Source organism: Buteo buteo, chromosome Z (genome assembly GCF_964188355.1).
Source record: "Buteo buteo chromosome Z, bButBut1.hap1.1, whole genome shotgun sequence".
NCBI lineage: Eukaryota > Metazoa > Chordata > Aves > Accipitriformes > Accipitridae > Buteo > Buteo buteo.
The window spans coordinates 54,373,842-54,399,432 of NC_134204.1; positions in this window are offsets into that span (position 1 = coordinate 54,373,842).

Consider the following 25,591-nt stretch of genomic DNA (forward strand, 5'->3'; position numbering starts at 1 on the left):
CAACAGTCATAGCTACTTTTCCAAGCTTTTTTTTTTTTCACATATGAATTCATAAGGTTAAAATGAGACTTTTTTTTTTATTTCACACTTTTGTTAAGTTATTTGTGAGTTGGTTAATAAAAGTGGTTACCAATATTCTTTGATAACTGGAGTAAAAATTTAAACTGTTCAGTGTGCAAAGAAAAATTTTGCATGTTCATCAAGAAATTTTCTTTACTTTTTGAGAAATGTCCCAATGACTGCAAAGTTAATAAGTCATGATTGCATTTCCAAAACTGAAAAAGCGAAGAACCCTGAGAGAAGGAAAAAGACTTTGCTCAAAAACATCAGCTATAGCTGCCTCAAAACCAGCTGTGAAGGTCAGAAATTATTTATGGAATGCATGTTTGCAAGCTTTTAATTAAAGGGGCTGGAGACCAGTGTGCTAAGAGGGTAATCTAACACTGAAATATAATAATAAGCCTAATTCAGCCTCACTCTAGAATTCCACTGGTGTGACTTATTTGGGAGAATAGAATATGCACAATGGGAGTGCCAAGGTGAACCGTATTATAACCAGAATTACGGTCATACTATCAGTAGTGTGCATATCAGTATTGGACACAGTAAAATACACATCAGGATATAAATATGCCAAATTTTTCTCTACCTACCTTAATCGTTGCCAACAGTGCAACCCTGATGTGGCCCAAATGTTGTCTTTTGAGCTGCTTCTTCCAGCAAGATCTGGCTCAGCAACACATTAGCAGTGTGGTGAACTTGGTATTTGGTGCATTTGGCAGCTCTGGATAGAAGAGGACATTGCATCTTCCTGAGCTGTGGAGAGAGAAGCTCAGGGTAGCTACCCACTTGCACAGAGAAGGGGACCAATGCGGTCCCTGCTGCTCAGCCAGCAAGAGAACGAAAAGCAAGCAGCACACTCCAGGCCACCTTTATTTTTAGCTGTATCTGGAGCACACCAGTTCTGCTGGCTGCATTTAAAGAGGCTAATGGCTGGTCCCTGATCTTCTGGGCGCATTTTCTTCAGCTCTGATGCCAACCAAAACAAAAAAAGGTATCCGTCTCAACAGAGTGCCTAAGAGTTTTATTTGAATGAGGGCTGAAAGGCTTGGCCAACATGTGGCAAAGGGCTAAAGGGCTGTACGTCCAGCACAGAGGACACAAGACCATCAGGAAGACTTTCCCCCTGCCTAAAAAAAAAAAAAAAAGGAAATACAGTACAGAAAGTCCTAGTTAGTTCAATTAATTATCCACTGGCCATTTACTTAAGGGACCTCATTACAAATATATCCTCATCACAATGACAGGAAATCTATCTGAAAAGTCTGCGAAAAGGCTATTAATGAAGAGAGTTTCTAATGCCTATAAGCTGAAATACCTTTTCACTCCTTTTGCCAGTAGTTCCTGTGGGTCATTTCTGGGGTCAGCAGTGGTGTGCAGAGTAAAGACTCTGCCAGTGCTGGAGAAGAAAAAAAAAAGAAGAAAAAAAGTACCTCAGTATTGTCAATCTTTTATCCTTGAATGGTACACTAGAGGCTGACATTTAATACCCTAAGGATATAGATGTTTGAAAGCTGGTTATTGTAACAAAGGAAACCATCCAAACTCTGCAAGACCAAATGGATCAGATAAAGCTGACACTGAGATAAATCTGTTTTACATCCATTCTTGCAAAAGTTTTGCTAATCTATGTAGTTATAGCTTTCCTGGAGCAAAAGGAGAGGGAAGGAAAAAAGAACCCTACATTGCAGCAAGTCAACATCTTGCTCCTATTTGTAGTCTCCAAAGTGTAACATGATGGTCAGAGGACATTTTTCTTCCGGATCTTAGGTGAACCCTATTAAATAGAGAAAGATAAAGAAAAAAATTGAGAAAGAACACAGAGAGTGAGAGAGGGCATGAGGACAAACATGCATGCTCTTTCTGGTTGAACTTCCATGCTAACATAGATTCTGTTTGTTTGTTTGTTTGTTTAACACACAAATTCAGATCCTTCGTAGACATAGACTCATCTTCTAGCCAGTCAGAAACTTTAACACCTACTCTTCATTATCCAGTATTTATACCGCCAGATTGGACTTTCATATGGAAGCCTGGAGCAATGCTGGTACAGATGGCAAGATGACTCTCATGAGATTGATGACTCTGAAGAAATATACAGTATTAAGTCAGAAGGTGCAAATGTTAACATTACAGTGTAGAAGAGAAATATTCCTTGCATACACTTCCCAGGTTTGTTTTCTCATGCATTACAAAGAGAAAGAAAAAGCCCTCAACACACCTCGTAGCTGGCAAACGAATGATAAATTTACTTTAGTTTCTTTTGTATGTCAACTGTTCATGCCTCAGGTACTTAACCTTTACTTTAAAAACATGGTTCAGATCCTAGCCTTGAAGGTGGGTGGGAAGGGGGGGGATGGTACTCCTGTAAATGTTTCATTTAACAAAGGCAGTACTATAAGAAGGTTCAGTGGTGAGACTCTGAATGGTATTTATTGTTTCAGATTTCAGGGCTTCCATACATCTGCTGCCTGTCAAAGGCAGATACCACATTCATAAAACAAGTGCCCTGTCTGAAAAAAAGAGAAAAAAAATGACTCTCTTCTCTGTGGCTCAGCCTCCAGGATTATGCGAGATGGGAAGCTGCAGGAAGTGAAAATTCTAATTTGCTGTAAAGATGATCAACAAGAAAATCTTTTATTATAAGAGGGAAGAGAAACTACTTTCTTTTTCACATTTGGGGGCCCTGATTCAGCAAAGCACTTAAAGAACTATACTATTCAGAAAAGCTCTTAAACATGTTCTTATGCCTCTCCATACTCAGCAAAGTGCCTAAGAACTTACTTAGCTGAAGTAGAGCCCTAAGAAGAACCATTTATATTTGCACTAACTCAGCAGCTCGTTTTACCAGGCCCATTACATGATTTCTGACTTTATTAGGTCTGGAATGTATATTTCACCCATGGTGAGAAACATGCTCATTCATTTCTTATGATATCATAGTCTTCTCCATGGCAATCTGGTGCTATGTGAGGAAAAACAATAGAAGAGAAAACTTTTCATGCTGAGATGAAGACGGATAAGGAATTATGTTCACCCGGGTGGGAGAATATATAAGAGGAACAAAACCACAGAGCCCCTGATTCTGAGGATCTGATTTATTTAGTATCTGGCATTGGCCATAAAGTGTGGGCAATGAAAAGAGGAGCTGACCTCAATGCCTCCTTAGCAGCAATCAGAAATTCATTTCAGTGTGGGAGCATTTAATTAGCTTCAGTGAGTTTACAAGACCTTTAGTCATTTTAAGATACTCCAGGCAACTACCCTACGCATAAGATTACCCTGAATCTGGAATGCTAGCCACTTAGGAAGAATGTCTGGAGAGTTTTAATTGAAGGGGACTCCTTTGTTTTTATATCCATTTGATGTGCCATTACCGTTTCCTTCACCACAAATTTACACCAAGGGACTCAACTAGTCCAAACAATTGTTTTAATCAGTAAGTTACAGAAAACCTTCAAGAAAGTTTAAGGTTGTTCTGAGTCTAGGAAAATTCAAATAGCACCATTAAATTTTTAGAGCTAATCTAATCATTATACAGTGCAGTCATTACACTGGTGCATTATACACCACACCACTTCAGGCATCTTGGAAGAGAGTCACCACCTTCCCCATTTTTCCAGAGGACATGAAATACATTTGCTGCATGCATTTATTGCATGCATACAATAAATATATATGGAGTGGGATTAACTAACAGGAGGCAATTACTAATTTTATTATGGCTTCATGAGGTCTGTATATCAAGCTCCTCTCCCTGGCAAGGATAAGGAATTGCTAAATACAGTTAATTTCTGGGTTGATCTTATTTATATACTGGACACTAATCCCTTTCATATATCTCATGTGCTTCTTTCTTCTCAGAGATACTGTCCCTCAGTGACCTCCTTCTAGCATTTCATTAAATGCCTTCAGCCTCAGTAAATTACAGGACTTTAAAAACATTGAGTTTAGCATATAAAAAGAGTTTCTGTACACTGCCATGGGATAAGGTGCAGCGAAAATCCCATACAAGCTGAACTGTACTTCCTAATCAAATGGGTGTAACAGATGGCTGCTAGAGCAAGCCATCACAATGGAAATATCTGCAGTTCTCATGGTAACGGAATCTGCCAGGTCTGAGGGATTTGCTGTTTTCCAGGACATCTGAGCTGCAATCTCTTTCGAGCTGTCTAGCAGTCTCAGTCTCGCTCTCTCTCACTCTCTCAGCATGATGGAGATAGAGTTGAAAGGTGGAGCCTGATTTTGCATTCCAGCTGTGATTAAAGACATGCACACACAAATGCACAGGCGCGCGCGCGCACGGACACACACACAATCAATAGGACTGCATATTCATTATGCTATCTAGAACCTTATTAACTACTCAGGCAGAACATCAAGGAAATTTTAATATGCGTCCTTCTTTAGGGAGGAAAAGAGAGAAGTGTAATGGGGGAGAAGTAGGAGAGAGAAAGATAGACTGTATATGGGGAATTAAGATGCATGAGATGTACCTTTTAATAAAGATATGGAGCAATGTTAAATCTAGCAGTTGTTTCCATTTCATGGCAGTATGTCAAGATGACTTAACATAGCAGGGTGAAACATCTGGCCTGGAAGAAAAAAAAGATATTCATGATGTCAAATTTCCAAAACATAATATAGAATCTATGGAAGAAGGAGGAGGAGAAGAAAAAATAGAGCAACTATGTACCTTAATACTAAGCGAAAGCATGTGACAGACCTCCTGGTACCATGTAATTAGAAAGGTGATCCTTCTCATAAGGTGTAGGATAGCATAAAGACAACGAGCTTTAATTATAAATCTAAAGGACTAGGTTTAAACCCATAGGGCGCTCTTAAAAGGTTCTTACATTTCTGCATGCAATTCAGAATCATCAGCAGGAAGAAAATAATCATTCATGAGACTTTTATTAAATCCCTATCAATTTAAAGAAATAAGAAGAAGCATACTGCCTTCTTTGCTAGACTACCTGCTAGAAAGCACACAGAGGGTTGATTCACAGCTGCCTATTCTCTTGGGTATTTGAGACTGAAGATCAGACAACATGTAAGAATTCAGCCGTGGCTCAAAATGGAAACAAAGAGGACCATTCTTAAGCAATGTGAAATGAAAAACTACAGGCTGTAGACCGTAGCCCTTAGCATGCTGATCCACCACATTGTCCTTGAGGGCACTACACTTAAATACATATGACAGCCAAAGAGATGGGAAAAATGCTTTCCAGAATAAAATGACTGGATCTCCTTTTTTCATGATGTAGAATAAGACAGGCAATGCAAGCTCCTAAAGTACCCACTCGAGAACTGGATATTGTAAGATGGCATTGTCTACCTATCATGCAGCACTGAAGAACGTTTTATGTCACCTTCTCTGAAGCCTGAACTGCTTTTACCACAACTCTATTCCACTGTAGTAATGATTTCTGGATGAGAAATTTAATTCTTAAGTTGGGTTGGTTTGTTTCAAAAGAGCTCACTTATAACAGTACTGTATTACACCTTCAGGGAACTCCAAACATGTTAACTAGTTAGAAATAACTCCTGTTGCCAAGCAAAGATGTCTGCAACAACAACAGCATAATAGTGGTAACTGTTTGCATTTATATTGAGCCTTCAGCACCAAAAAACTCAACAATATGAGGGATATAGTCAGTCACCTCTGCTCACAGTAAGCTATGACTTGATTCATAAGCAGCTCCTCGAAGTTCAATAGGGCTTCTCATGTTGCAAGGTACAGGGCTACTTAGCATGAGTTAGCAGTGCTCAAATCCATGTCTACTTTCTGCCACCCTTGTGCAAACTAAATAGCACACTTACTCCTTCACCTAACTATGTGAGGCAGCTACCCCTGGAATGAACTTGAACTGATTTTCAAAAGAATGTCATATTCAACTGAATCAGTAGAAGATTTCAGATCCTTTCTTAAAATACAGCAGTCATTCACAACAGGAAAAATGGTGCACAGTTTTACCTTTTAACAGAGGAAAAGCAGTTCTGGGTGGGAGTGAGGGAATAATAGAAGAACATGAAGAGGTAGTTCTGTTCATCATCCCATTATCTGAGGCACTACATACCTGTATGTCCCCATAAAGTCAACTGAGATTGTCAATGCCATGGGCACACATCCCATTTTTTTATGTTGCACTCAGCACTATGTAGACAAGAATTCTGTAAATACAGTCCCCAACACGGTTGGTCAAAAATAATTGTTTACTCAACTTGGAATATAACCAGGGTTAACACTGTGATTCTTGTAGCAATCATGCCAGCCTCAGCAATGACACAAGAAGTCAAGAACCTCTTTTACACATTCTTACTTGATAAAGCAACCCTTCAAGTAACTGACTGTTCAACATTGCACTGCACTGCTAATATTTATTAAGAGATCAGAGTGCCCCTTGCTGAACAGCTTATTGAAAGGTTTGACAGACTAGATCCATGTGAAAGATGAAACAACTGCTGTGCAGTGTGATCAATGACACTCCAAGCCATGGAGCTTCACACATTGAATTTACCCATGGGGTCTATTAGCTGTTCCTCAAACAGTTAATGTTAGCACACACAGAACACAAGTCTATCTTCAAAGAGCTCTCTTTTCTAGACACCATTCCCTCCTATTCAGAACCAGTGTGTTGATAAGTCACCTTTTGCCCCTGTCTGCCAACATCTCCTGCCCAGTGTTCCCAGATGGTGCACTTAATTGTGTCCCCTAGCAGGCATCCCATGCCCGCTCACCCTGCTTTGCAGTCCAAGTCCCTAAGTGCTGTTACTCTACCAGACCCCCAGATCTACTAATTTCTGCTGTGCTTCTCACATATGACATTCCTTGGAGGTGAGGACAGCAAGAAAACATCCTTGACTGTCTAAAAGGCTTTCATTTCTCCAGTCAGAGCTCAAGCATCTGACTTTCAACATTAGCAAGTTTTCCCAGAGTCCCCACACATCTGGTAGGCCTTAACAGGTTCTCCTGCATCCAGTCTTAATCATGACTTCCTAAAACACCGTCCAGTTTGAGCCCTGACACACCTTTTCGGTTGGGCCATTTCCATTATGTATTTCTGATGCAGGAGACCTAGCGAGTCCAGCCGACCTCATGGTTTCCAGTAAATCTTAAGCAGTCGTCAGCCAGACTCTGTGGTGGTCCTTGTTCATCCCCAAGGTAGGTCAGAGGATTGTCTTTCAATTTTAGGGTGTGTTATGATGGTACATCTTAACAGCTGAAGTTCTGAGAAGTCCTGCATTGGGTACACAGTTTCTTTCAGTCCAAGATTGCTCTTGGTCTCCAGCTGACTCTAGCCCAGACAGAAAAATCATCAGAACTTAAAATTAGTGGGGTGGTGCAAGCTGGTGTCATAAAACTCTGAAATAGACCCTCTTGCTATTTCAGTTCTAATTGTGCTCTTTGCTGCCTGGTTAGCAGGCACTTTTCAATCAATTGCTGCGTTTGTGCTGACAACACTGGATTGCAAGAGTTGCTCTTGTCATTTCTGTGACCTCCATCTCCTGTTCTTCTTGCTTTCTGGACAGGAGCTAAGGGACCTTATTTCTAACACTCACAGCTATGAAGCAGGGAAGGAATCTTCCTATACCCAACAGCCTCGGATTCCCAGCTGCTACAAAGAGCATACTACTAACCTGCCACTGCACGTGAGTTGAGGGTCTCAGCTATAATATTTACATGCCAATAGATTCCCAGGATTTGGCATTTTAATGATAACAAAAAAATACCTAAAAGTCCCCTTTCACCCAAAGTTGGTCCTTCCTGGCAATTTCCCACAGAGACCCCAGACCCCAAATTCCTCAGCCCAGTGAGCCTTTCCCATCCCCTGCAGGGACTTAACACACTTCACATACCACAGTGAATCTGCTCCAGTCAATCAACTCCTGCAGCTCCCTGCAGGCTTCCAACACCTGCTAACAGGAGGGGACAACAGAAGAGCCCTGCCCCACCCCTTCACACACAGTAGGGCCTTATTCTTAAAAAATACAGCTCAGACCATGACGCTCCATTACAGGGTGCTCCTATAAATACACTGCAATTTCAGAGGGAGGAAGCAAGCATGCTCTAGTAAATATTTTAGCAATGAAGTGGCATGGGGTTCTTAATGCTTGTCATTTTTCAATATAAGAAGTGATCCATCAGAAGGTGCTTTATACTCAAGGGAGTGAATGTGCATTCTAACAATAACAGGACAGCCAGCGGCCAACAACTTATCAGTATTAGCTTTCCTTGCAAACATGTTTAGTTCTTCCTCCACTCTACCACCTAATGTTCAGGAAGCACTTGATTTAATAAGAAGGTTCATAATGTCAAGTTACAGGCACCATGAGAGGGAAGCCTAGTAAAGTATAATTGGCAAATCAACAAATTATAAAAAAAAAAAAATCTTGGCTATCTCCAAGACAATTTTTTTTTTTTTTTAAAAGAGCTTTTCTCTGTGTGTTAAGCTTTGTGGTGGTGGAGGAGTGCTTGGGAAGACTGGGGAGGGGAAAAGCAGCAGAGCATGGTGGTCTGGAAACCAGTGTGCAAGCAAGGAGTCAAGGGATGCAAGCCCTAGAGATGGCTCTGCTGCCACTAACCTAGTTATTTTGGGGGGATAATAGTGATTGCTGACCGTAGAAATGCTGTCAAGACTAACTAGGACTGCCTAAAACAGGGACAAAGAGCAGGATCGTATTTTACAGCATGCCTGAAGCCCAGACAGAAGAGCTCCATGGCAACATGCAGGGATCTGTTATTCTTCCATTTGTTCTCAAGTGCAGCTCCTGGCATTGATGTGATCTCTACACCATGAGGCAGGAAGGATCTTTGCTCCTCTTTCTCTGCAAGCTGCCAAGTTGCAGCCTTTTCTTCAGCCTTATCTGTCCTCATGGGTGGGGCTGAAAGGGTTACACAGCTTTGCAAAACTGTTCTGGGATGCCTTGTGAGATAATGGGAACTCCAGAGGATGGTTTCTGCAGGACTTTAAAAACTTTCTTTTCTGTGGAAAGTGATGAACAGCCTGAGTCCTTCAATGTACAAAGACTTGCCCAGTAGTTTGACTTTATGCATGTGATGATTTCTAGAAATCAGACATTCCACAGGCATGTGCACGTGTGCACACAGACACACACACAAAAGAAAAAGAAAAAAGAAAAAGAAAAAAGAAAAAGAAAGAGAAAAAGGAAAAAGAAAAAGGAAAAGGAAAAGGAAAAAGAGAAAAAGAAAAAGAAAAAGAAAAAGAAAAAGAAAAAGAAAAAGAAAAAGAAAAAGGAAAAGGAAAAAGAGAAAAAGAAAAAGAAAAAGAAAAAGAATAAGAAAAAGAAAAAGAAAAAGAAAAAGAAAAAGGAGAAGAAGAAAAAGAAAAGGAAAAAAATCCTGGTCCCACTCCACACAACTTCTCTTGCACCAGTTTGAAAACTGTTTGCAATGAACGGAACAAAGATCATACCATATTTCCTTTAGATAATGGAAGACAAGAACAAGAATCAGGACTGTGGCAAGTGCAATACTTCATTCTTTCTCTCACATACTCAGCAGACTTTGTAATCAGGCTTCCTCAGTTGAAGACAGCCTTCCTGCAAGTATGGAAATGGGCAGTGTCTGTTTCTCGGATTTGTGAAATGTCATCTTATCGAAACTGTTATAAAAGAGACAGGACAGACTGTCACCTGACTGTAGAACGGGAGATGTGTTCTGTTGCTTTCCTGCAGAGGTGACCTTGGACCTCTCTTTCACTTCCAAAGCTTTATCTGTCTTGATCATTTAGATGCTAAGTTCGTAGGAGGAACAGAGAAGAATTTTTTACTGTATGTAAAGCATACAGCACAATGACTCTATCTCAGGTGAGGTAATGTGCCTGTACAAATACTTTCTTTTTTTACATGAAGCTTAAAACATCTGCAAAGACATCAAAAGAAGAATGAGCATGCTGCATAGTAACACGATGCAGCTGACAACTAGCTGATCTAAGATTACTTGAAGTTCTCTTGCAAGCTGTTACTCCCATCGCTCATCCATAATGTCATTTGGTCAAATTCTAAACAAATGTGGCACAATGCAAAACAAACAGCTGTGGTTCAAAGGAAGCATGCAAGGCACAGGGCCTCAAAGCAATGCCCAGAGGATAGGCAGAAAAGGGCCACTTCTAGCAGGAAGTGTGAAGAACTCACACGATTACAAGAACTGCACTTTTGCCTTTCAAATCTAAGGAACAATAAAGAGCAAGAGAGCACACCGAAAGACATATCCTTTTTTCTTTTTTTTTTTCTTTGCATATCCTTTGCAATAAATAAACCTTCCTATTTCAATATCTGGCAAGGTGACAGAGTCTAAAAAGGAGCAGGAGAGATAATTGATATGTACAAGAGAAGAAAGTGCAGTTAAAACCAGGCAAAGACTACTCCATAAATAAGAGGTTCATACTGAGAAAGATTATTACCCAGACCTCTAGGCTGACACCTGAAATCAAATCACCCTTAGTGGATAATGTGAACATTATTAGGGGGAAAAAAAAGCCATTGTAGATCTTAGGCTCTGGATTATGGAAGAAACAAGATTTGCTTCTGACCTCACTTTTTGTCAGTTTAAAACAATAAAGAGATCATGGTTTACTCTTGGTAAGCTTAACTTGACATAGCAGCAAATTTTTTTTCCATGTACTTAAATGTTCTTCTGCTCTTAACTGGAAGAGGATGCTGGATTGTTTAGAAACAAGCTTCCTCCAGGTCTTGGTCCTGTTGTGCCTAGCTGTTTTCCAGAGGTCTTAATATACATTCACCCTACACAGAAACAACAAAAGGAAAACATTTTTCACCTGAACAAGAGGCTCTGAAGGAACAAAACTGTCTGAAATAAAAGCTGAGAATCCAAGCTTCAGAACAGTTTGCACTTCTGGTCCAATTCATCAGGCATGTGTAAGCATTTACATTTCCCATCTGAATAACAGTCCACATTGTTGTAGCTCACAGGAGGGTTTTTGGCTTCTGTCAGTCTAAATAGAATGATTCGAAACTGAGTCATTTCCTGCAATTTAATTTCATAGCTGAACGCAAACTATAGCAAGATAAGGTCACAAATACATGGAACTACCTCCAGAAAGCCGTCTAACCCTCTGGGCTGCTTCAGGTGGAACCTCTCACTGACTACAGTAGGTTTTGTTATTATTATGGCATGGAAATATTCCTGCAAGTTATGGTCAATGACCAGTAGCAGCTGAGACAGTGCAGTAATCACATGGCAACTGGGTTTTCCACCTATTGCCAGAGAAGAAAGGGATGCTTCCCAAGCTCTATCTATCTCAGCTCTTTTTAACTGAAGATCAATATCGCAGAGACAGAGACAGAGGGAGAGAGACAAACAACCAGTGAATGGAAAAGCAACTGCAGCCTGCCACATTCACAGCAAAGGGAGATAAAAGCTTGCCGCAATCTGAAATCTAATATGCCAAGTCACCTGGAATGAGTGTCTCCTGAAAAGGGCAAGCCTGCTCAACATCCTCAACTCACCCCCCCTTCCAGAACTGAAGCACCGGTATCTGGAAAGCTTTAGCCTTATTAGACTCATTAAAAGCTAACTGGCATTTACAGCTCACGTCAAGATGAGGTGTCAGCAGCAGTGAGAACCCTGTAAAATATGCGTATAACCAATGTGCTACAGAACAGTCTCCATCCTCCAGAAGACATACACTGTCTTTTTAGGAGTAGATAAGGGATGTGTTGCCTTACCCATTACATGAGCCAAAAAGCAGTTTTGGGGTGCTGAAGAGTCTTCTGAGAAAGCAACCACTAAAAGCACCTCAGCAGTAGTAAGCTCTGTAAGAAGGCTGAAGTTTCAGTCCAATGTAATGTGCCTTTAAAAAGTACCATGTCTACACTACTGTATTGCTTGCTTTCTGAAGCTAAGCCAGAGGGATGTACATAGTAAGATCTTTGTCTCATTTCAGGGAGGATACAGGATAAAGATTCTGTGCCAGTAATCTTCCCTGGATTAATGGTTTCTCTTTTATCTGCTGTATTTCTGCTCAGATGTCTTTGCTCTGAATGAGTCAGTGGAATGCAAATGATGGGTACAGTCAGTCTGAAAATATTTAAATCTAGCTTTGCACTGCACTGCAGGTTTGTGGAAAAAAATACACATATATAAATATACATGCTGAAGAAAGGGCAGATGAAAATTACAGATATATCAATAATGCAAAAAACCCCTTGGTGGGTCAAATTGACAAGAAATTCATTTTTCTGTTTCCTCTTTTCTTTTCTTTCTCTTTTTTTCTTTTTTTTTTTTCCCAGAAAGATCAGTATTTAGATGCTTGCTACGAATGGGTGAGGAAAATCTGCAACACTCCTTTTCTAAGCCTCAGACACTAGACAAAAATGCATCTGTGGGAATAGGAACCTGATTTTATTTAGGCTGCTAAATGCCCTATCTTCATTATCCCAACAAGTGTCTTCCTAAAGATAGCACTCTTAATGCTGACAAAGGAGAAGTCAGACAGTCTAGGCATGATTTCTTTGGATTTTTCTCCCTTTCCTTTTTCTATCATATATTTCAATTTTTTCGTTCTGTTGCGATATGGTTCCTCTCCTTTTCTTCTTAGGGCACAGGGTTTCCTCTAACAACTGGTTGCACTCAGCAAGCAACCAGGTGAGGAGGGATTTAGAACTGCAGCTCTGAGAAGCCAGGAGAGAACCCATGGGTCTTTTTCTTATGGGCTTCAGCAGGAACCGTCCTCAAATGGTGGCTGCCAACAGAGCTTTTACAGACTATACGTACCTGAGCGACAGCACAGAGGATCTCCAAAAGGTTTTGTGTACTGCAGTGGGATGGTGGAAGGAGTAATGGGAAGGGAATGAGCAATTGGTCAAGTTTGGGAATGACCAGATCACTTCCTGGGCTTTTGCAATTTCTGTGGGAGCTGGCTTTCATACACTGTGCTCATTCAGTAAGGGACCTGTCCTGGAGTAAGCAGCAGCTTTCTGATTAAGGATGCTATAAAGAGTAAACTCTGCAGGAAGAAATAAAACACCAACATTAACCTGGTAACTACTACTCTACTTAACAATAAATCAAACAGCATCATAAATTGTGCAATCAAGATAATTTGCAACAGAGTATTAAGCCCTCTAGCCCACCATAAAAACAAAGTCTACCTTGGAAAGAGCTGCTCATAAATCCAGCTGGAACAAAACAAACACACAAACAAAACAAAGACTCATATCATCACCCAATCCATGTGGGACTTGTGAATCAGGTAGCAGGAGGACTCTGGCTTTACAAAAAAGAAGATATTTTTATTTTGATGGCTTTGCAATTAATGTTTTCTTCTAATTTTTCCATAAAATTTATTTTTTTTACATTTTATTTGAATTTATATTAAGCATTGAATTTTTAAATCTTATTTTTTAAAATCTCTTCTTTTACCATGGGCTTGGCTTTCAAGATAGAAAATTAACCTAGCTTTCCATTAGTTTTCATTGAAAAAATAGAGAATTTCCTGAAGAATGGATACTTCCCACATCAGCAATTTTCAAAACACATTTTTCAAAATGGTAATCTATTGACAAAAATTAACTTTGCAGAGGAAATATCCAGCAGTTCCATAAAATAGGCCATTTTATAGTTTCTGTTTTCTTTAAGTGTTGCACAAAAATAGTTGTTCTAACCCAGGAAGAGAAGATACTGTGAGTGGCGAGCAGTCTGTTTTCAGGTTGGTTGTGAGTCTGTTGGTGTATCAAACACAATGAGCAGTGCACCGCCACAGGACCAGCAGCTGGGTGCAAGGAGCTGCTCCGTCATTGTGCAACTCCTACATGATGACTCAACAGACTCTTCCAAAGAAATGTGAAGCCACACTCAGCTCTGTTATGTTGTGATTGATGGTTACCTAGTGATGCCCAGAACTTCTTGCAGCTCTACGTGAATGATTGATGACTAAGGTACTTCTAGCAATTTCTAAAACTTCCACAAGTATTCACTTGAACCTCAGGACCAGGATGGCTTAAGCAAACACAATGAGAGATCAAAATCTACCTTTGCTAGGTAAGCCTGCCTTGCAGTGGAACAACATAGCTGCTCTACAGAGGAATTAATGAAAGGAAGGAATCTCTTTAGCCATTTTTACACTGAGGACAAGTTAACGATGACCTTCCTCCACAGGCTAGCAGGGTCATTCTGCATGGCTGATGCCATCAGTTTTGCTAGGAAAGCTGCTCATAAGCAGGGGGCTCAAGATCTAACTGTAATTACGTACTGAATCAAACTGATAAGCTGGTCCCAGCTACCACGAAGCATCTGAATGACTTTGCCAGTGATCCTCGCAATTTCACTGGTCTCACATTGGTGACATCAGTTTCAGCTGCGCAAGGCTCTGCTACATGAACAGGGAGCTCACAGTCTAGTCTCAGATTTATACCTCAGATGGATTTTGTCTGCCTTTTATGGTTTCCTGAAAACCACTGACAAGGCAAGATTCACTTCAGCTTACAAGACTCCTGATACCCATGAGCATCTGCTTCATTTATAGGTAAGAAAACGAGATGTCTTTTGGTTAACTTGCAACCAAATTCCTGTGTCAGACTGCTGTTTCACCACACCGGTGGCCCGATTTCCACTGTCAGCAACTGAATATGATCTCCGTCTTGCGATTTATATAATATTTACAGGGTTACAGAAATGCACAGTAGAAATGCAATGATTATTCTTATCTCTTTGGAAAGACTGCATGCAATTTCCCTGCCTGAGATCATCTTCTCTGGGGACCTATTTAAAATAAAACCACTGCGTTCTGAAAACGTGTCTTCAGCATGACATCTGAGTATTTTCTGTCTTGGCCATAATAAAATGCAAGAAATTGAAGCAAAGTGTATTCCTAAAACTATATAATTCTTCTGCAAGCTTCTCTCTTTTTCCTACACAATTACAAACCCTGGAAGATGACAGATTTCAAACTCGTTATATGGCATGAAACGATATTTAGAACCACAGTACATAACACAGCTACTCTACAAATGTGTCCAAACAAACATAAAATTAACCTTTCATGGCTAAGAGAGCACATTTTTTAGCCCAGTCTTTAACTTAATCATTTCTTTACAGGAGAAAACAGCCTATATGCTATTAAAGAGTTCCTAGAGTCCTAGGTCAAACAAAGTAAGAAATGAATAGGTCCATTCATGCTTCAGACAGGATAATTCTGGTAAAGCTGGTGCTGACAGTGTTAAAGAGCAGTGATGGAGGAGTCTGGCCTTGTTGTCATTCTAATTGTGACCATGAGTGACAAAAAATGTGTTCCCTTTGCCAGCAGACTAATCTTTCAGATTTGTAAAATCTAAACTGTGGTCATGTTACTTGAAATTCAAGGGAGAGAAAATTCAGCCACTTAGGTGCATGCTTTCTTTGAGCCTGCAGTGGCTCTGGCACAACAAAACGTAGGGAAGGATGAGTAATTTTAGGGTGCTAAAATGAGAAGGGTGGTTCCAGAGTGTGAAACCAACCTGTGGTCTAACCCACTCACCAGCTCTGCCACCAAACTCCTCTGTGACCCTGGCACAATCCCCTGATCTCTAAATACTGTGGGTCATTGCCTGCATTAGGGAGCACACTCTTTGCCTGTGCGAGTGGGTTTGGTTTGGAACTGGTCATTTGGTGCATGCCCATATCCTCCTTGTACCATGAAGGGAAACTCTGGAGCCAGAAGGATTCTCCAGGTAACACTGCAGGACAAATAACACAAAGCAAAAAGGCTAAAACAGCTATCATAAAGAATCAGGAGAAGTCATAGACTAAACCCCATTCTCTGTTACAGCAATATGACTCTCCCTCATCCCTCACTTCAAATCATGCTAAGTATCAAAGAAGCATTTTTCTCACCCAAACAGAATACCATTTTCCTTAGAAAGGAACTAAATCCAATGAATTAAACATTATCTTTCACAACAACAAAGGGAAATTAGTATCCCCTCTTACTTTCTTCTTTAGCAGGGCAAGGTAGGGACTTCACCCCAGACAGACAATTGAAATAGCTCCCATAGGTATTTCCTACACCACTCCTTCAGAGGGACCGTATTAAAAATAAACTAATGCTGTAGGCAGCTTCGGAAAATGACTTCAATGGTATTTATTGCTTTGATAGGGTCAGTGCACAGTATGCGCATGTTGCCTTTTAAACATATGTTTCAGGCAAAGAATCAAAGCTAATTTCAGTGTGTGAAAAGCAAGCAGATTTCATTACTGATTGTGACTTTAACTTCAAAATGATAAGGATGCTGGATGTAGGTTCTCAAAACTGAATGTCCAAATGGGAATTTATGATGTAGAACTTCAGCTTTATCATCCATGGGCTTCAATACAGAAAGAAGAAAGAAATTCTCTGCTAGCAGGAATCTTACGGTTAACCCATGAGCCAGCTGCCTATTTCTCCCCTCTCCTCTAATTCTCCCTGCAGCTATTTCGTCTCCGTAACATGTTAAAGCAAGAACGGCCATTGGCACTAGCCGTTTTTGGCATCCAAGTAGTGGATATGAAAGAGATATGAAATTTTTTTTCCATCACCACAATGCAGCACCACTTCAACTCTTTGCAGAAGTGTCAGCAGAATTCATAACAAACTCAATACAATCTGAGTCGCAAAGTGTAATAAAAGGCCTGCTATTAAGTCTGGGTTTGTTTTTTTTTTAATGAGGATTTCTCTCTTATTATTACATCAGATCTAGTTCCCAACTTCAGGCAGCCACCTGTAATAACTTTTCCTACATGGTATACAGAAGGAGGTGGACCTGTAAAATTATTAAAAGGCTGCAGGCATACGCAGCAACAAGTAAGTGATGCAGGGCCTTAGCCAATGTTTTGCACAAAATCAGGTCCAGGATAGATTATCACTAGTGGTAAAAGCCAGAAGGCGTAAACCTAGTAGCCTAAAGATAGATATCTAACTCAGGCTTAGATACCTAAAGTAACCATACTTTCCACAGGATAGTTTGAGTACATATTTAACTTCGAAAGCCAGCGTAGCTCATCCAGTACTGAAGAAAAAGCACTTAGATATCTGCAAAAGTGCTTAAATGTGTATGTTAACATGTTTAAAATGCATATAGACATGCAATTAGTAAGTATACATACATACACATACGGGTATAAATGCTTATGTACACTGCTGAATCAAGACTCAAAAAAGCCTAATTTGCACAGTGGGTAAGCACCCACATCTTCACTTTTCATCAAAGAAAAGTGCAAGGTTTTTAAAATAATCAAGCCTTTTTTTTTTTCTTTTTTTTTTTTTAGTGCTCCTGACTACAGATACAGATGTGCCCTGACTATTTTCTTAGGCTTTGTCCAGGTCTGTTTAAGAGCACCTCACTCCCCTAGGTTCAAATGACACCTTTGAAACAACTGAAGCAGTAAATCACACCTCTTTATTATCATCTCAACAAGAATGATAACAACCTCCTCTGCTTCGTGAAATACCCATGGGAATTTCATCCGATTACATGAGGATAAGGTATCTTTCACGACTTTAGCTGGCTGTCTACCATTTCCATTGTATATTTGGTAGTCAGTCACAAAGGACACAATCCACTGAAGGAAAATGTGTAGACAAGGGGTTAGCCGTTTCAAGAGTAGAGAAAGGGAGGTAGAAATCGAAGGAAAAAAGGGAAGGATGACAGTGCAATTGCTCAGCTTAGTAGCACAGCTGCTTAAACAACTGAATAGCAATCAATGGGTTAGTATTCAATCCAAGTTTAGATCACACTGAAATCTATTAGAATACTGCATATAATGAATGACTCTTACTTATTTGGTATTCTATCTTGGAATTAATCAGCTCAGTTGTTATGCAGAAAAAAAAAATATTTTAAAAAAATCGGTTGGGTAGACAGGCCCAAAAACATAAAAAACAACCACCTTGATTTCCCTGGTGGTTAACAGCCTGACAGTACTCAACAACACATGCTGAAGTTGAATACTGTGAGAAACAATGCAAGTTAGAGGTTTGTTGGCTGTTGGGGCAACAGCCTGGTTTGTGTGTATGTGCAGCTTGCCCCATCCCCTCCCTTTCAGGCTCTCATGCAGTACTCATAGGTTTGTACCATCTGCTGGAGCACAATTCAGAGGTAGCTTTAAAATGATGATAGCTCTGAGAAATGATAATCACTGGGTCATAGAAAGCTGTACTGCAGCATATAAATAAGATAACTGAAAGTGCTGAGCAGGGCATGTTTGCATTATGAAATGTATTTTCCTTTTTCCTGTACAAAACCCATCTTGAAAGCGTGGGGAATGCAGCAGGATTGAAAACCAGAAGGAAAGCAACACTGCCCCAGAAGCTGCACAAAGGAGGAGGGGGATGGAGGAATGGTAAGCTGTAGTATTATTGACTGAGGAATGATAAAAGAGGAAGGAATTCAACAGTTACATCTATTTCGCTTGGTGCAATGGAATGAGATCAAAGGCTTACTTCCACATTAGCCCAGAATAATGCATACTCTATAAATGATGCAAAGCTAGGCCACATTCCCAAGATGTGACAATGCCTCAAGATGCCCCTCTGCTAAGTTCAGGTCAAGGCAACAGGCTCCTGCATATGAAATTCTTTTTAAAAGCACACAAACATAGCTAAACCGTTGGGCACGGAGAGCAACAACATTCAGGACCAGGCATGATGTTCTCGATTGGCTTCTACATTTCCATAGATGGCATTGCAAATTTAGGTAATTTTCGTTCACTTGCAGGGTTTTTTTCCCGATTGCTGCTGATCTTTCAAAGGACCCAAACTGTCCACTCAAGCACAAAGAGAAGCTCAGGCTGAGAAAGTGGGTTTTATTTTATTTGTAAAACAAGTATCAGAGACGAAAGCATCAGAAGGTAGTCAACTCAAATTCCAGAGATGTGGCTCAGTCCCACCATTGCACTGGCAACCTCTGTGACCTTGATCAGCTCATCTGGGACAGTCCCTTTAATGACTGCAGAGCAAGAACAATGTCAAACAGCTCTTGAAACCCCAGGTTTAATTTTTTGTGAGATACATTTGTCAAAGCCACCTAGAGATTCAGATCATGCTGTTTGTTCCTTGGTTCCTGGGGGATCCAGGTATTGTGGATACCTTAAACAAAACACTATCATGGCACATTCATATCTAAATTCCTTTAAGAAATCTTAAAGTCCGGGATACTGTTTTCCATTAGTTAAATGGAGATGAATAATTATTTTCCCTCACCTTTCACGGTTTGGTTAGTGCAGGGATGCGTTGCCATACCAACAGCAATCCAGTCTGGCGGTAGGACAGGGCTGGAAGTGGGGAGGTGCAGACATCCCAGGCCAAGCAAAAAAAATCCTCCTCTCTGTCCCTCCCTCCCTGCCTCCCTCCCTCTCCTTGGAAGAGAAGCAGTTTCTCTTTGTGAGAAAGCACAAAGGGGAAGAAAGGAAAGGAATTGTCCATCAAGCTCAGCAGAGCCTCGGGGGCTTTCAGCAAGAGGATGCCACAGCCTATGAGGAGAGCAAGGCACACTGAAGGCTGATTGTAAAAGGACAGTTCAACCCCAGCTACACTGAACTGCCTCCAGCAGTCCCCAGCCTGTGAGGAACATGTGGCACCAAAAGGCTCACTGACATCTTCCCGTGCTTTGCTTTCCACAGGCAGGCACAGCTTCCCACTAACGGGGAGAGCGAAGCTCCCCACTCTTCACGGGTTGCCATTTGCTCAGTGCCGCTGCCCCAGCTGTGCTGCCAGCAGCCAGACCCTCATCGGGAGCACGTGGCAGGCACCGCTGATCTGGTGGTTCTTCTGGGCCCTTCCCTACTTGCCAAAAACATCAGTCAATCCGAAAATGTTACTTTGGGGAAGATGTAACAGATACGTTCATTCCCTGCCAGAGACTGTAAATCCTCCAGATCCGAACAGGGGCTCTAGCCAGTACTGGAGAGAAACAAACCACTTTACTCAGTGCCAAACCTGTGTCCCATCCCAGACACCCTTCTCAAGACACCTGAACCAAAAAGGGACTGGCAATAAGCGCAGTGAACAAGCTGCTTATGAGAGGAGGCTGGAAAGAACATGAGAGCGCCGCAGAAATGACTCAACTACGGGCAGATGCAATAAAGCTGTGTTTATATTTATGTATCTCTCTGTGTGTATACAATAACTAATAGTGTAGAAGAAATAAAATAGGATCTTCCAGTCACCTTTTCTCACAGTATGAGAGGAGAATGAGTGTAAACTGAAATAGAGCAATTCAAAACCACTACAAAGCTATCACACAACATAGCCATAAGGAACTCCAGACCACACAATCCCACAGAGACTACATGTTCTACCACACTCAAAACCAGAATCGGAGCTCCTTGAATATCTAGGGGTACATTTATCTCTTAAAAGTAAACAAGTCCCAGGGAAGTGCAAAAAACCTTGGAGTGCAGGATAGGAAAACATCCATTCATCAGAGAGAATGACAAATCATCTGTGAAATGAGGAATCTTCAAGTAAATGCTGGGGCATCTACATCAAGAGGTGTTGACATCCATTTACTATAAGAAAGGTGAGGTCTTTATGGGATTGAGCCTCTATTGGCCTTTGGAGACAGAGGTGCCAAACCAAGGTAGCACAGAACAGAAAAGTGAGAAGAAAGAAAGGAAATGGGTGATATTAGGGCTACTGCTGCATTTTAGGGCCCTCCCGTACCCAGGACAGCATCTTCAGTGATTTTTCACTGATAAGTGAAACCATAAACCACTGCTCCACAGGGGAGAGTGCAGCCAGGTCTGCAGGAGGCTGGTGAACACAGTCCCTCAGAAACTGCCCCTCACCCCTGAAGCAGCATGGGGAAGAGAGCCACCCCCAAGAGACAGCCAAGCACCTGCTTGGGCTGGGTAGCACCACTGCTGTGCTACGGGACAATGGCACTTCTACAGTAAGGCAGTCAGGTCCCCTGCGCTGTAAGAGGATTGCCTCAAGCACCCAACATGCAGTTGCACACAGAGCACTCCAAGCTGACCCCAGCTGCACAAGCCAGGAAGAAGGACTTCTTCCTACTTACAGAAGCCATTGCTGAAATGTCCCCCTCCAGCTCACTGAAGTAAAACCTAAAAGCCATGCTCTGGCTGTGACAGACCATTCTTTCTTGTGGGCAGCATGACCCACGCACAAAAACGATGTCCTCTCTAGGCTGACAGTCCCAGTCTGTGCTCAGACTGCACTCTGGCTCTTTTGCCTTGTGGGACCTATCCATCCCCACCAGCTCTTTGGGTGGCACAGTTCACCAGGCACTTCCTCCTCCACCACCCTATGACCCCACAGCAAGTGCCCCCTGCACCTCCTCCCCAGCCCTCTCTGCTCACATGCTGGGCTGCCCCTGCATCTGCTTTTACAGTCTCAGATCTTCCCCCTGTCTTGTCCAGTCCCAGCTTTCACTGCAGTTGGGTATTTTCCTTTTTGTGCTTTGTGAGCAGACCCATAATTCAATACAAAGAGGATCTCCTGGTCATGTCACTACAGTTGACACAGCTCTCCACCCTCAGCTCGCTGGCCTTTCTCTTCAGCTCCCTATGACCTACGGTGTCTGTCTTTCACTCACCTGACAGCTCTTCTTCCATTTTCTCTGGTTCTTGATCTACAAGACCAAGCTGACATATTTCTCCATCTTCCCTCCCTTGGGCCCCACTCCCTTTGGTGCCCTGATCTTTAGACTACAACGATGACAAGGAGTGAAAGACATTGACACAGCTAATGCAGTGAGGGTTAGGTGTACAGAGAAATAAAGTTATATGCCTAAGCACATTTTTGGACTCGACATCTACTAATGCTTGTTCTTTATGACCTGAAGACTCTATCCCCCATCAAAGCTTCCTGGTTGAGTAAACATCCACTTCTTGGGAACCTCAAGGGCTCTGATATGAAGAACAGGTTTAGCAACTCTTGTGAGATATTTTATTGGAATAGTTGTACCACTTTTAGAAACTAACCTTGCTAAGAACCGTGAAGTTTGGGTGTCTGCGAACATATCCACTGACTTCCAAAAATTTGTCATGAATGGGGAAAAAAGCTGGATTTTTTTAACTATGCTGCTGGCCAGGGAGATTGTAGGGATGAACTAGATGAGCAGATGTAGACCAGGCACAGACTCCTGCTGTGCTTGGTGGAGCTATGTTTAAGTGAAATCCCTTCACCAGAAATAATGAAATGGACATCTATGACAGCATCTGGAAGCTATTCCTGGATATATTTCAACAAGAGCAAATGTATCAAGGGTGGACGAGTTGTATTACGGGAAGAGGCAGCCGCAGAGAGGTGGGAGAGCATGGAGGCCTCAATCAGGGGGAAAGGAATATGAGAAGGAAGAAAGAAGAGCAGCAGCCAGCCCCACTGACAAAATGGGGAAGCACTGCTGCAGGTCACAGTTTGTAATCATTCCAGCCTGCTAGATTTTATTTCTGTGCAGGAATTACACTTGGAGCACAGCTGCTACTCCCTGGACTTAGAAAATTGAATTGTTAAGTTAAAATGAGGGGGAGTAAAATATCATTATAATGAATGAAAATAAAATGTTCTTGATCAAGCACCATTATCGAGAGAGATGGATGGTTAAACAACAGCCCTAGCTACATCAGGACAACTTCCCCCTCCAATTTTTCTACGCCTTTACCATTGTGGGTTTAAGAAATAATAGTTATGAAGTTTGTCTAAGAGTGACATTAACTGCTGTTTTTTATTGATGCAAAAATATAATAGATTAATACTTTGTCACTGTATTTTCTTTAGTTACACGTTTAAATATCAACAAAAGCTTTAAGGATGTACACCTGATAATTACTTCCTTGGAAAGTCGATTAGACTTCCTGTGCTTTTATGCCACAGAACAAACACCAAAAGAAAGGTTATAGACCCGAACAGTTTCTGATGTAAAAGCTCATTTTTCCTCCACCTTTTAAAAGTAAAAAATGTCCTCAGGGAGTGAATAAATAGCAATCATGCTGCCAAAGCCAAAGGAGAGCTCCTCAGTGAAGATGAGAATCAGTTCCTTAGCATTCTCTTCTCCTCACTGTCTCACACGCATGCCAGAGGCACACAACACAGGAAAAGGCCACACACCTATTTGCAGTAATTTCAACACAACTCCAGGTCCCATCCTCACCTCTCCAAACATCCTGGAAATGCTCTTTCTGCATAATGCCGGGTGGTCTGGTGACCTTTACAACATACCAGCTAGCTTTGGGCTTACATTTACAGCCCCACCGTTATCACTGGAGAGTGTTTTCATGTTTTACAGCATAAAGCACCAAACTGCAGCCTTCTTGCTCCGCATACAGGCTTAATGGGTTCAGCAGGACATAACCCAGGTTGCCTGATACTGCTTTCTGCACAACCATGTTAGCCTCTTCTTGAAAGACATGCTCCTGAATTTGATTCTCACATGCTGCACCTCCTCCAAAGGCACTCACATTGCTTCTGCACAGCCCCAAAGAGAGGCATCTGAACACAACATAAAATTCTTGATGAGGTGTAAAGCAGTTCTTCTCACTTTGTATTTTATCCCTTGAAGTGACACATCCCAATGCTCAGCCTGCCTCTTCCACAGGACATGGTGATGACTTGGAAAGCATCCTTGGCTGTTGTCTTTCTAGAGCTCTGGCAAACCTGTTCCACCCCACACAGAATGCTCTTTTTATTGATCACAGTTTTTATTGATTTATATTTGTCTGCATTACCTGCTCTGGTTATTTGCTGGCCCACTGACAGAGAGGGTCAAATTCATGCTGGGTTCTCTTTATACTGCTGCTACGAAAAAATTACTAGCATCAGTGGAAGCAGTTCTTACTTTTTACTGGTCTTAATTAAATTGGTTAGGATCACATCCCAAGCTGAAGGTGTGGCTGGAGAGGCACACAGCACACCAGTGTTTTAATCAAAAATGCTTTGGCTGTCCTCACCCAAAGCCAAACCCTTGTTTGATGGGAAGCCATAGCAGGAAGCCTTCTCTGACGTTCCCACATGGAGACAAAGGGGTTTTAGCTCCTGAAGAGGAAAGAAATCCAGCTTGCAAATCTAACCAACAAGTTCTTAGCTACCATTTTACAGTCATACCTGCAAAAGCTAAGGATTTTAATTCCTTTGGGATGAGAGCTGATAGTACCATCTCTTCACACAGATAGCTCATGTAGAGACACTCCCTGGGAAATCTGGTGCCTCCTTACTGCACAGAGTCTCTGCAGGGTGAAGAGGAATTTTGACAAAGGGCTACTCCAAGTAGGAGGAACTCAGCATGCACAAAATCCTCGTGTTGGGTACCAGCTCAGCAGGATCCTACAGCACAAGGGCTTGAAACACCCTGCATGAGGAACAGTGCTCTCTCAGTTCCTCCAGCAGCCCTTGCACAGGCAGCAGTACCTTGGCTTCTTCTTTGTATCACCAGCCTCAGGTTAGGTGACTGATTCTGACCCACCCCTTCCTCTTCTTCAGATATGGCCCATATTTGGTGAACAGCAGGTGAGTCTTGCTTCTGCTTTATGCAGGCCAGGTTTAGAGTTAAATCCTCCAAGTGTCTTTCTTGTGCAGAGCAACCCTCCTTTTTTGCAGCATTTCTGCATGTAGCAGGCTGGCATTACAATTCCCATTATGCACTACACTTTGGAGACACCTCACAGTAGACTTCTTGCATTTAGAAAATTACAGCATCTGAAACTTCTACACCCTATCCCACCAAGACGTCTCAAAGTACTTCAGAGAAGCATTAGAACTAAGTTCACCCATCCAACAGACTTAATAATTAACTGGTATCAGGTAAAATCCAGCAAAAATACACATAAATATAGAACTATAGATAAATTGACATGTATTTATACATACATATAATACTTCATACATATATATAGACTTTAGGCTGACATGGCTGGACAACAAAAGGCTCTCAAAAGCAAAGAGGCTGTTTGCTTTTGCAGGGTGAAGTGTGTCCTGATTAAATGCATGAGCACTCACCATTTTTACAACATAAGATTCTTATGAACGCTCTCCTCCTGTGAAGCATTGACTTCTGGGATGTCATCTAAGGTCCACATCACCAGTGGAAAGATTACTACTGACTTCAGCAGGATCTGAAACCAGCCTAAGCCTCTCTTTTAAAACCTGCTTTTGGAAACCAGCTCATGCACCTGAGCCAAGTTTCGGCTGCTTTGTTTCTGTTTTTAAATAACGGGCATCTTAGACTCCTAGATGGCTATCTGGGAACTTGTTTTAGACTGGTCTTATTTCAGAAGTCCTGAGCACTTTCAGGGCTAGGGAGCAGTTGGGAGCAATTCAGTCAGCATCTGCTCTTGAAAAACACAGTCCAAGACTTGACTGGTTCTGCATGTGCCTGGGCCAAGGTCACACAACGTGCATGGCCAACCCCCAGGATGCTGCTAGGTGCAGTTGCAGCGTAGTGGCTGTTGTCTGTCAGAAAGTACTGTGTAGAGCAGCATTGCTCTCACAGTGACAAAGAGAGGCAATTCAATTTTCACTTGCCCCACTTCCACACAAGGGAAATCCAGTCTGTTCAAGTGTACCATTCTTGATTTTGT